Source organism: Lissotriton vulgaris, chromosome 3_1 (assembly GCF_964263255.1).
Source record: "Lissotriton vulgaris chromosome 3_1, aLisVul1.2, whole genome shotgun sequence".
NCBI classification, from domain to species: domain Eukaryota; kingdom Metazoa; phylum Chordata; class Amphibia; order Caudata; family Salamandridae; genus Lissotriton; species Lissotriton vulgaris.
Window position 1 is genome coordinate 331,254,405 of NC_141689.1, and position 12,411 is coordinate 331,266,815.

Below are 12,411 nucleotides of genomic sequence, written 5' to 3' on the forward strand. Positions count from 1 at the left end.
ATGTTTTAATTTTTTGCCTCAGTGGGGTGGATGGAGGCGCCACAAGAGCTAGGGTGGCAGGCTAACCCTACCATTCCCCGTTATATATTTTTTTAAACGTTTTCAGTACAGGGGAGAAAGTCCCTGAGTCCTGTAATGGCTGCCGAAACATTGCTTTTCATGTTGTGGCCAGACAATCAGAACACCCGCTTCTGAAGGCCCCTCACCCCTGCGGAAATCAGGTGACCAAAGAGGATAAAAAAGATTGGCCATTTTTTTTTTGTATAACAAATTTAATTTGTATTTCATGAACTTATCCTGCTTCATAACAGGGCATGGCATAGCTGAAATCTCGTCAATTCACCAAGTCTAGTGGCCATGTCCCTATGCCCGTTTCATTTTTGCATTGTGGGACAAGTAAAAGAAACAATGGATCAACCCCACCCTCAGCCCAACGTCACACACGCTGCTCACCATCCACTTCTAGTGCCATATCGAAGTTGTTTCTCAACCTCACAAATGCGTCCCCTGCTCAAAGTGCTTACTTACAGTGAACAGTTGGGTCCCATGACCAACAGGGGGCATACCCCGGTATAGACTGCGTCATTGGTAGGGAGGTGGTGTACTGCTGCAGGAGGGCCCATATCCACTCAAAGTTTTGTTGTTGTTTATCAAGTTATATGCTAGGTTCTCCAGGGCCATTGTGTGCCACATATTACGTATCCACACCACTGTTGGCAGTCCCAGTTGTTTTTTCCATCACACCATGATCAGCCTTTTGGCTGCCCCTAAGAGATGTCCCAGGAGCCCTTGGCCTCTACCTCCACTTGTTCCCCCTTGCCCCATCCTCTCCTCCCTATTGCCATGGCAAAGAGCAGCAATGCAAGTTCTCTGGGGACTGTGACCCTCAATATGGAGTCAATGTAGGTCAGTATTTCTTCCCAAAATGTCTGGATCGTAGGTCAGGCCCACCAGATGTGAATAAACATGCCTAACCTGTTCCACAATGCCAGCATCAATCCAACACTGATGGGTGCACAATCTTGAGTCAGCAGAGCGTGAGATATCAACTCATAAGTAATTAATACTCTGTCTCTCTATGTTGCAGGCGCTCAAAGTTCTTTTAGACTACTTGACATAGTGAGGTCCACATTTAACTCCATAGGCATGGACCAGCTCACTTTCCAATGCACCTCTATAGGTCCACTGTGGGCCACCTGTTTGTCTGTCAAGATTTTATATAGTGCTCCTACAAGCTATTTTGTGGTATCATAGGTACCAAGTAGTTTTTCAAACGGGTGAGATTTCCATTTACCCGAACTTCGATATCCGGTTGCATGACCCATTGAAGTATTTGAGCAAACTGTAGTGTTTCCATTTCGGACAGTGTAGGCAGCTGGCTCTGTACACACTATACAAAAGTAAGGTATAGTGTGAACAGAGTGCAGTGGATCCTTAAAGGCTCAAAAAGGTTAAAGTAGATAATACCTTACTCTCTATTTGTGGTAGTGTGGGCGAGCAGTAAGGCTTTATCAGAGGGTAGTGTTAAGCATTTATTGCACACACTCAGGCAAGAAATGCAGTCACACACTCAAAGACTGGATTCTGATCAAAATGTTTTGTATAAAAATATTATTTACTTGTATTTTATTTCTAGAACCAAGCCAGGCCTGGTGCATATAAGCGAAATAATACTTTGAGGGAATAATACAGTTGAATGCAGGTGTAGGTAATTGATTTGGATACAGGTAGGTCAACAGTTGAAAATACTTTTCAGTTACTTTGCAATTACTGTATGATTACTTTTTAGATTACTTTTCAGATTACTTTTTCTACTCAGCGTGATATGCCTAGATATCACACTGGGACAAGGATGCACTCCAAGAGCACCCTCAGTAGCACTAAGGCGGCTGGGTGCTGTTATCCAATCGGGGATAGGGGGCTTCCGGTTGGTGGCTGCTGACGAGAGGGCCACAAGGTTGTGGAAGCAAAGATCCTGGAATTAAGCTCAGGGCAAAGTGGGGGTTCAAGTGAGCACACACTTTGCACCCACAGCAGCCAGGTGCAGGGTGCTGTTTTGGCATCAGATGGCCTGTTGTTTTCAATGGGGATTCTCCGGTTGCAACAAACACTGCAGGCTCAAGGAAGAAGACCTTCTGGAGGCGACCACCGGTTGCATAGGTAAGTTAGGATGTTGTGGGATGCTGGGACACCATCAGTTGGGCCACCCAAGGCATCGGTGCAGGGGTGTCTTTTGGAATCTGATTTTTCTTACGGGCTCAGGTCGCAGTCAGGAGATCCTCCATAAACACTTAGCCTGCAATGGCAGTGTGTAGGTGTTAAGGTACAGAACCTTTAAGGGTGGAACAATATGTGCTGCAACCCTCATAGGCCTTCTCTGGTCACAGGGCCCTTGGTTCCTAGGATACCTTTTTTACAAGGGGCTTACATGTGGCCAGATAGGTGCCAATTTGGAAGTACACAGAACAGTTTTAAAGAAAGAACATAGGCTCTCGATACCTGTTTGGCTGGACCCCAGGGCACACTTAGTCAAAGAGCATCAACATCGGGCAGTGGGGGAGCAACCATGCAAAAAGGGGCACTTTCCTACAGACAGCGCAAAATATTTCTTGCTCTCGTTCAAGGACTTTAGCTTGCCTTTACGGAACATGCTCCTTATTGTAAGGCACCCCCCCCCCCCCTTTTTCCCATTCTGAATTCTAGGGCTGGAGTGAAGCAAGGATTTGCATGGATTGGTTTGTACAGTGCTACATTGTTGTTTTGGGGATTGCAGATACATAGAGCACTCTAGCTCTTTGAGGTTTGATTATCCAGGGCAGGTCCCATACATCTCTGCCACTACTGTGACGTCCATAAAAAGTCAGCGCTTATCAGATTCGCGCTTCGACCATTCTATTAAAATGCAGAGAAGAGCGGCTTTGTAAGATTTGGAGATGTCATGAAGTGCAAAACCTCCTTTCTCTAGTGGAGCCATCAATATTCTTTAATTAAATCTCACTCTTTCCCCTCTACAGACATATTTAATAATGTGTTATTGCAGGGATTGTAGCTTGTTTTTAGATATGGCAGTGGGAATGGTTTAAAACACATGTATGATATGGAAATTATATTAATTTTCACCACATTGATCCTCTTTAGCCATGAGATAGATTGCCCCTTCCACCTTGTGAAAGGTCTTTCGAGTCTTGCATCCCTCATAAAACTGGGTGGGAATCTCTAGGATCTGTTTTTTGCTTCCACTTGAGCATCTTCCTCCTGCAGGGCCACTTGTTATGTTATGTTATGTTAATTAAGTCTTTTATAGCACACGGCTACCCCATAGAGTGTCCCGGCGCTTTTATTGAAAGCCTGTAGCAGAATAACACAACACAGTAAAATAAAACGGACCCAGCAGAAAGAGAGAAGAGCAAACTAAAGGGCAAAAAGCCAAGTTTTAAGGCCCTTCCTAAAAGTCAGCAAATTAGAGGTGCTGCGTAATGCCAAAGGCAGAGTATTCCAAAGCTGTGGCGCCAACAGCCTAAAAGAGCGACCTCCAATGCGAGCCCTTTTTACTCGAGGGACCACAGCAAGGAACAATGATTCAGATCTCAGAGATCGGGCCGGATGGTAAAAGGCAAGCCTCCCTTGGAGATATTTTGCTCCTGAGGCGTGGAGAGCCTTGTGGGCTAAGGTCTAGGTCTTAAAAACTATCCACTTCCGGATAGGCAGCCAGTGGAGCGACTGCAAAAGGGCAGAGACTCTGGCTCGCCTATACAGGCCAAAAATGGCCCGCGTGGCCGAGTTCTGGACAAACTGCAACCGTTGCAGGAGATATTCCGGCAGGCCAAGGTATAGGACGTTGGAATAGTCCAGTCTTGAACCAATTAAGGCCTGCACCGTCGTCTTCCTATGATCTTCTGAGAGCAAAGGAAGGAACTTACGGAGCATCCTGAGGAGGCCAAAACATGTTCCAGTAAGACCAAGGATCTGAGATCTTAACGTCAGACCATTATCAATCTTGAACCCCAAATTCTTTGCTAGCTGGGACGAGCACGCTGGAGGAAACATATTGACAGGCCACCATTCCTGCCAGTCTGGGTCAGATGGACAGCCGAAGAAGAGTACCTCAGATTTGTCTGAGTTGCACTTGAGGCTGTTAAGCTGGGACCATTTAAAAACAGCCCCAAGGCACTCACGGATACTCTCTCCATCAAAATCCTCTCCTTTCCTGCACGTAAAGAGGAGCTGGGTATCGTCTGCATAAGATACGATCTGGGCGCCAAAAGACTCCGCCAATGCCGCCAGAGGGGTCATAAAGATGTTGAAAAGAGTCGGGCTCAACACAGAGCCCTGCGGTACTCTGACTCCCAAAGGCGGCATCACGGCAGAGCTGGGTGAGGCCCAGACCGTTTGTCGACGGCCAGCCAAGAATGATCTAAACCAGCTAAGCACCGTCCCCCTCAGACGATCTCATGAAGTCTGGCGAGGAGACCCTCATGGGGGACAGTGTCAAAGGCCGCCGACAAGCATTACAAGCATAGCTTTGCCCCCCCCGCCGAGTCCAGTGCCTCTTTAATGGCTTTGGACACTTGGATATGGTCTGATATCACAGTGCCCCTTTTAATATATATATTTCACTAACTGACTAATCAGGTCCCTGGAGAGACAAAAACATGTTTAGTCTACTATATGACTTGTAGCGGAGAATAGAAGAATTCAGCTGTGTGTGAGTGAAAATGCCTCCAGCAATCTATTATGCCCAGTTCTTCAAAATGCTCTTCAGTTTATGTGAAGCTGCTCTTGTAGTCTGTATGTTTTGTGGCGATCTATCCAATTCTGGATGCCATATCTGGTTAAAATTCCCTCTCTGTTCTAGAAAGGCTTCCTGATTGCTGTGTATATATTGATAAGTGTGTAGGGAAAATTGGCTATTGGCCGTCCCTATCTTTCTGCACCTGTTGTCTTTGTATAAGGATTGTTTTCCCTTGAAGGGAGAGTTGCTACCTCCACTGTTTTTATTTCTCTTGAGACCTAGTACTATGTTGAGTATCCCTTAAGGTTCCATTCTGAACTGCTTTTGCTTCAAGAGATGTGTCTCCTTGAAGAAGATAATATTGGTCTGTTGGTTCGGATAACGCCAGACAAGGAATCGTTTTCGTAGTGAGTTCAAACACGCTACATTCAGGGTGATGTATTTTAGGCTATATGTTGAAGTAAGGTAGCCAAGGGGTCAATATGCCCTACCGTGTTCAACCCCCGAGAGTAGTGTGATGTATTTTGTCCCTTGTAACAAAACGGAAACAACTATCATAACTAAAGTGTCCCCTTTATGGGTAGGGAGAAACCCTAATAGTATGCAGATTCCATCAGCAAGTTGATCCACTCACCTCCAGTTCATGGACTGAGGCCGGTGTGCATCGCATATAGTTGAGCCTCCGGTAATCAGAAATAGTGGTGATGTCCCATCTAATCCCCACCCTCCCTGTGCCCCCCCTAGTTATCTTATCAAGCCCCCGCAGGATGTGTACAGTACCCTGGCCCTTTATACCACCATTGCTACCATTTCCCCCGATGTTGCCTTGATGCTTCCCCTTGTGCGAGCCCCATTCACCCAGGTTGGTCCCTGATTACCCTCCCCATGAGAGGGCTTTTCCTGCAAGCAGGTTGTTTTTTGTTTTTTTTTAAATACAAAGTTTGAGATATTTCAAAAGTACATGCAAACAGTTTGCACCCATGCCAGTACATGAATATATCAATGTGGTTCACATTTGTGTGTATCACAAATTTCGTCTGGGCACACAATCACCAGTCCTTTATTACAGTGCATATAGTTGCATAGCATAATCTTTCTACAGTATAAGTACTCCCTTTCTGTGTAGCCTCATTCGATAATTTTTAGTGAGTGGTATATATTCCTAATAAACCCAATCCAATCACCCTGGATCCCTCCCTCCTCAAGTAGCTAACTGGGAAACACAATTGGTATACGCCCAGACACACATAGTACACCAGCATATTTGTGATTTTTAATAATCAGAGCAAGTGGCACAATACAGTATTTCATATCTCATTCTAGAGAATGACATGAACGATATCTACCTCCCCTACACCAATATTCCCGTTACCATTAAAGTCTGCCCAGTAGTACACCCCAAAAGTATGATAGACCAGTGACGGTACCTATGACCTTTCAGTTATCAAACATCTGCCACTTGAGTGCACCCATCCCAACCTTTAAAGGCTTCACACAGCATATCCCATGCCATTGCTATTGGGAATTTTCCTCTGCCCTCCTGTTCCTCCCTGCGTAACTCCTGCAGGCAGGTTATGTGTCTATTCAGAGTTCAGTTCACTCCTTTATTCTTGGCTTGGCAGGTCCTCATCAAGAACCCAACCCCCCCCCCAATTCTTTCTAGAGGGGGGTCCAGTGTAGGGTCAGTCTTTTGATGGTAGTTTATTCTGTTGTTTCCTCGCTGAGCGTGGTGGCCTCTCTCTGTGGTCACTCTCTTCGCTCTCGGCCAGGGTACCCAAGACCCTACTGCCTCTTGAGCGGTTTTCGTGTTTTCTCTGAGCCTTAACACATGTAATGAAGGCCATCCAGAACACCTGATTTGTTGTTTGTTGAAATTCCTGGTCACCATTTTTAAGGCTCTGAGTTTCTGAAGAGTGGTCGGTGAGAGATCCCAAAAGAGGGATACTTCCCTATCCCCGAAGGAGTTTTCCTTTTTTTACAAACCATCATCATTATGCATTCTTTCATAGGAAGCTTGTGAGTTTGACCACAGTGTCCCATGGTGCCTTTTTCGCCTCTGGTGTTTTAAGCCCCACCCTGTGAGCTTGCTCTATGCTGGCAGATCGGTCCGCTTCTGCCTGCACGACGGCTTTAAATAGCTCTGTAACACATTTGATCATATCATCTCCCTCAGTTCCTTCTTTTAGATTGTGAATACAAATATTCTCTCGTCTGGATCGTTTTTCCAAATCCTCGTTATTTGTTTGCCAGCCATGACACTTGTGACTCAAGGTGGCAAATGGTGGAGGTGACCACTTGGTGCTCTTTCAAATCACTAGCCCAACATCTGCACATCAGTTTTTATCTCAGACACATCTTTTCCAACTTCAGCGCACAGGTTTTGTGAAAAGTTTATTCCAGGTCACACTTTGAGATCCTCTTTTGTCAGGGAAGTCCTCTTCTTTTTTTATGCTGCTTCCATGGCGGGGGCATTTACCTTCATCCAGGGCACAAGTCCTAAAAAAAGAAGTGGGGGGTGACTAACCAGGTTAGGCAGTATGCAAGTGAAATCATTAGGCATGCCATCACAGCGCATGATGTCATTTCGGGCGACATTGCACGTGTGATTCCACAGGATGTGACATCAGAAATTAAGACCTCACACATCTGTTTATCAGGTATATCATGGGTACGTTTAAGAGCATTATGAGATTTAACAAATGATATTTGGCATTGGGGTTGTGGCAAAAAAGTGGTGCCATCCCGACGGAAAATCTGGGCCTTAACTAATATATGTATTTTTTTAAACCCTGCCACAAAGGAATTGGCAACAAGGAGAAGCATGGTAGTAGATCTGTTATGCCTAATTGGTTGCAAAGTCTACAATTTAAAATATTTGAGTGGGTTAAGGCATCTGCCATGAAGGTGCCAAGTAAATCTCAGGGAATTGTAATAATGGTGAGATACCTCTGGTGGATAATGCACTTGCTGGAGAGATCAGGGTTTTGTAAAGTCCCAGATTTGAATCAAAGTAGTAGAGAAGGTAAACGTGTCTCATGCAAAGCACATCATCGAGCACGCAGATGACACATTTTAATTTTATGTACATAGTTAAGTAGGTTAATGCTTTTAAAACTGAGATCCGTTTGTTACCCACAGTTCAAAAATTGTAATCCTTCTAAAAGAACAGCCCTGAGAGGAGGCTTGCTCCCAGCAGTCCCGCGATCTATGAAGTATGGGGGAGATTGCAGAGCGCTCTGTGGCGCGGTAAAGAAGAGAGACCTGGGACGATGGCAGCAGCCCATGCCTCCGTGTAGAGCCTGGCCCACTACTGTTCCATCGGAGATGGCCAGGAGTCTGGCGACAATAACCCACCCAGAATTAGCTCAGCCCTCGCCTATCATGTGAAACTGTTCTGCTCAAGCCATAGAGGATTGGGAGCGGCCCGGATTGCTAAGCTCAACACTTGAAGGTGAGGAGCCGAGAGAGGCCCAGATCTGCTTCCTTGACCTGTGAAAAATACACCCCATACCTGGGGAGGGACCGGTTGGCTTTGCCCCGATATCATCCGGGCTGTGCAGCAACTGCTGGAGGCCACACTGTCCCATCCCTGTCATAGCGGCTACCATAAACACAAGGGGCAACCGACAGGTACGAACTACGATGACGGCCAAAACTAAAAAAGAGCACTCAGTGAACAACCTCCTTATGAAACCAACGGGGGATCCGCAAGTTGCTGGACAGGGTAGCGATGGAGAGGGGGCAGTGACCCGTGAATTCTTGGAGTCACTCACAGCAAGAAGATATCCTGGTCACAAAAACTGAACTACAAGCCGACCTGAGAGAGGTGCGGAGGCAAGATAGTGGCGGCACTTGAAGAATCCACAAAGGCTAGAGACGAAGAAATCGCCGCTCTCCAGCAAGAGGTCATCCGGCTGCAAGATCAACAGCTTGATCTTCAGGCACACTCAGAAAACCTGGAGAACAGGTCGAGATGGCACAATGTCCGAATTCGCTCAGTCCCCACTTGCGCAGAAGGTGAAGACTTGCCCAGGCTTTGTTCTGAGCAGTTCTGAACACTCCGGCGGAGAACACTGTTAAAATAGATCGCTGTGATCGGGTTGGGGCCCCCTCTGCAATCCAACCGCCCCAGGCAGACATCCTGGTTTGTGTAAATGACTTTAGAGTGACGGAGGCGATTATCAAGGCGGCTCGCTCCAACAAGGCACTGCAATTCAGAGACCACTCTCCACAGCTTTTCCAAGATCTGGCAGCCAGTACCCTTCAGAAGTGGAAAGACTTCCGGCCTGTGACCAATCATTTACAATTGGCTGGAATTGCTTATTCCTGGGGCTATTTGTTCTGCATCATTTTTCGATATGAAGGCACATCTCAACAATGTCACTCTCTAGCAGAGACCTGCAAGCTGTTAAACCTAGATATGGACAGCCTGGCCTTCCAGTCCTCAACTACAGGGGGCCCCATCTACCCATCCCAGGGCCCACAGACTGGGTCAAGACTCGACTGCTTACGTACTGATCCAGCAAAAAATGGTAAAAGATCGATCTGCAGTGCTTCGATCTCTCTCCGGTGCGGAGGGGGATTCCCTGGACTCTAATGGCTGAGGTTTGAATGGATGGGTGAGGTGCACTGCATGACTGGGCCTGAGGGGATGGGGTGATTATCTAAATGCTGAGAGATGTCCCTTGCTCTCTTGGCTGCCTCCATATTTCTTGCCCCCCTTATGGGATAGACACTTTTGTACTTTTTCCTTTCTGTTTGTTTTTGGGTCGTTGTTTTGTTTGAATTGTTTATGGGTGGTTAGGAATCCCTCTCTGTTGAGCCTCTTAGAATATTCCTTCCAGGTATTGTCTCACATAGTGTTCACAGTTGGACATCACTCTCCTTGGTTTGTCAATATTCAGCGGTACAATAGCCAAACCTATATAGATTTGCTATCCCCATTAGGTTTATGGAGAATAAAATAGTTAGCCTCAATGTGCGAGGTCTTTCCTGTTAAGAGGAAAGGAATACTCTCCCTACTTGAGCACGCTGGGGGAGATATTTGTCTTCTTCAGGACACTCCCCTTCTCTCAAAGGACACCCTTAGAATGCAAGCTAAAGGGTTCCCATGTCAGTACTGGTCCTCCGGGTAGGGCAAGAAGGGTGGTGTGGCTATCTGATTTTACAAGCTCTTTAGCAGCACGGTGTTGGAATCTGTGGCCAAGGTTAAGGGTCATTTGCTAGCTCTGCGGGTACAGATGGGTACATTCTTTATACAGTGGCTTCAATCTACCCCCCTAACGAACATCAAGAAGATTTCTTGAGAGAGGCAATCGCCAAAGTGCTTCTCACACCTGATCCTGCAGTTGTGTTGGACGAAGACTTGAACTTGGTGATGGATTCAGAGATAGACCGCTCTTGTCTGAGGATGGGGGAAGTGGGAGCCCTGTCACTGCCTGGTCGGGAATGGCTTGAGGAATGTGGATTGAGAGATGCTTGGCGCGGCTTGCACCCCAGAGACCATGATTACACATATTACTCTGCGGCACATAAATCCTACGCTCGCTTGGACAACTTTTGAGTAACCTCAGCCACCTGGAAACGCATCCAGGCCTCTTCTATCGAAGCCCGTTCACACTCTGACCACACGCACATCACTCTGACCATACATACTTCCTCCGCTGCATCCTCGACACCACAGTGGCGTCTAAGAGATTCGATTCTGTCGTCACCAATAATTGTTAATGCATTATGGACCACATTGACGGATTAATTATCACTTAATGATGACGGTTCCACTGCTCTGTCCTCAGTGTAGGAGGCACTTAAATTGGACTCCTGGAGGGCTCTGATCACTAAAGCTGCACACGAGAATAAGATAAGAAGGGCTAAGAGGGAGGAGCTTGAATTGAAAGTAAAGGAACTAGAGGCAATGTACAAACGCTAAGGAGTTCCCCAGTTCTGGCGGCAACTCGAAAAAGAGCAGCTCCACCTTCGGGGCCTAGATTTGGATAGAGCTGAACATGTAGTTACGCGCTTGAAGCATAAATACTTTGTGGGAACAAATAAGGAAGGATACCTGCTAACGCATAGCACAAGCAGTTAAAACAGTGCAGGGAGCCGAGGGATCGGAGATCACAGATGACCTTAGAATCGCTGACGCCTTTCAGGCCTTTTATTCATAATTATATTCTGCAGAGCCTTTAATCTCCTTGGATACACATGCCTATGTAAACGATGCAGTGGTCTCTTCCCTCCCTTCTAACGAGGCTGAAAATCTTGATGCTCCTATACGTATGCTAGGAGGGGATATCTGCGATTGCCTGATTGAAGCCTTTGAAGGTGCCAGGAACTGACGGTCATACATTTCCGTAACTGAATTGCGAGCATATATAGCTTCCCCAGCGCTTCAGTCAAGGTGAACAGAGTACGATTTTGAGGTTTTGTAATCGCCATGTATGGAGGGAGGTGTGGTTGCCTAGGTCTTCCTGAGCTTGGGGGCTTTATTCTTCTCCTGTAACATGGCCAATCTTACAGGTCTGGGATAAGGTGGCCTTATCTGCAAACCTCACAACGTTCCCTTCACCTATGTCCCCCATATTCTCGAATTCGGACTTCCCTCCTGGTACGGCCAAGGTGGTAGATGTCCGCTGGGTAAGGGGTGGGTGCAAAAGACTGGGGTGCCTTTTTGATCATAATAGCAAGATCCCTTTCACACAATGATGTGACCTTTCTACGTCAGATCATTTTCTCCACATACAAATGCTAGATTGGGTGTTGGGTGCATCCACTCGTCCCCTTGTTGGCAGGCCAATGCTCCCATTCAAAAAGTGAATATTTCTTAAGAGTGATGACAAAAAACTCATTTCTGAAATATACTCGTTTTTTTCCCGAACATTCTCAAGGTCAGATCTGAGGGTAAGAAGAGTTGGAAGGCGGTAATTGGCCGGACACTCTCAGACAAAGAGTGGGATGGCATTCTTTATAGGACTCATCATACTGCACATACTATGGGACATACAGAAACATCCTACAAAATCATTTCATATTTGTAGTACACACCCTCTCGATTAATGAAGTGGCACCCTCAATGCGATGGGCTATGCTGGCGAGGCTCTGGTAGCCCTAGTACTTTCCTTCATCTTCTATGGAATTGTCCAAAACTCACTAGATATTGGGATAAAATCTTAGATGAAATAGAGAAGGCCTTTGACACTGCTATCCCTAGGTTCCCCGTCTATACAATACTGAGTTTGCCAAATACACTGACCGTTCCCCTAAGCTCAATGAAGGGCAGACAGATGGCCCTGGCACTTAATGCCGCCCATCGGCGACTCTCATCTTGTTGGAAGTCTGATGGAATCCTGGAGCACACACAATGGCTCCACCAATTGTGGTCCCTTCTGGGAATGGAAAGAATGTCAATGGCCACCATGGGGGATAAATCTGACTATACGAAGATCTGGGCTCCCTCTATAGCAATACTCTTGTGCAAATTCCGAGAGCTGGCCTGTCCCTTCTATTTGCGCATTTTTAAACTGATACCGGACTCGCTGGGGGAGACCTCAGCGCTGCGAGGCCTCAGGGTAGTCTATGAGCTATATAAATATAATTTTCATTTCATTTAATTTAATTACCTCTGCTTCTGAGTGAGGATCTGGATGTTCCTCAGACTGCTTTTGCCCTTACTCTTTTTA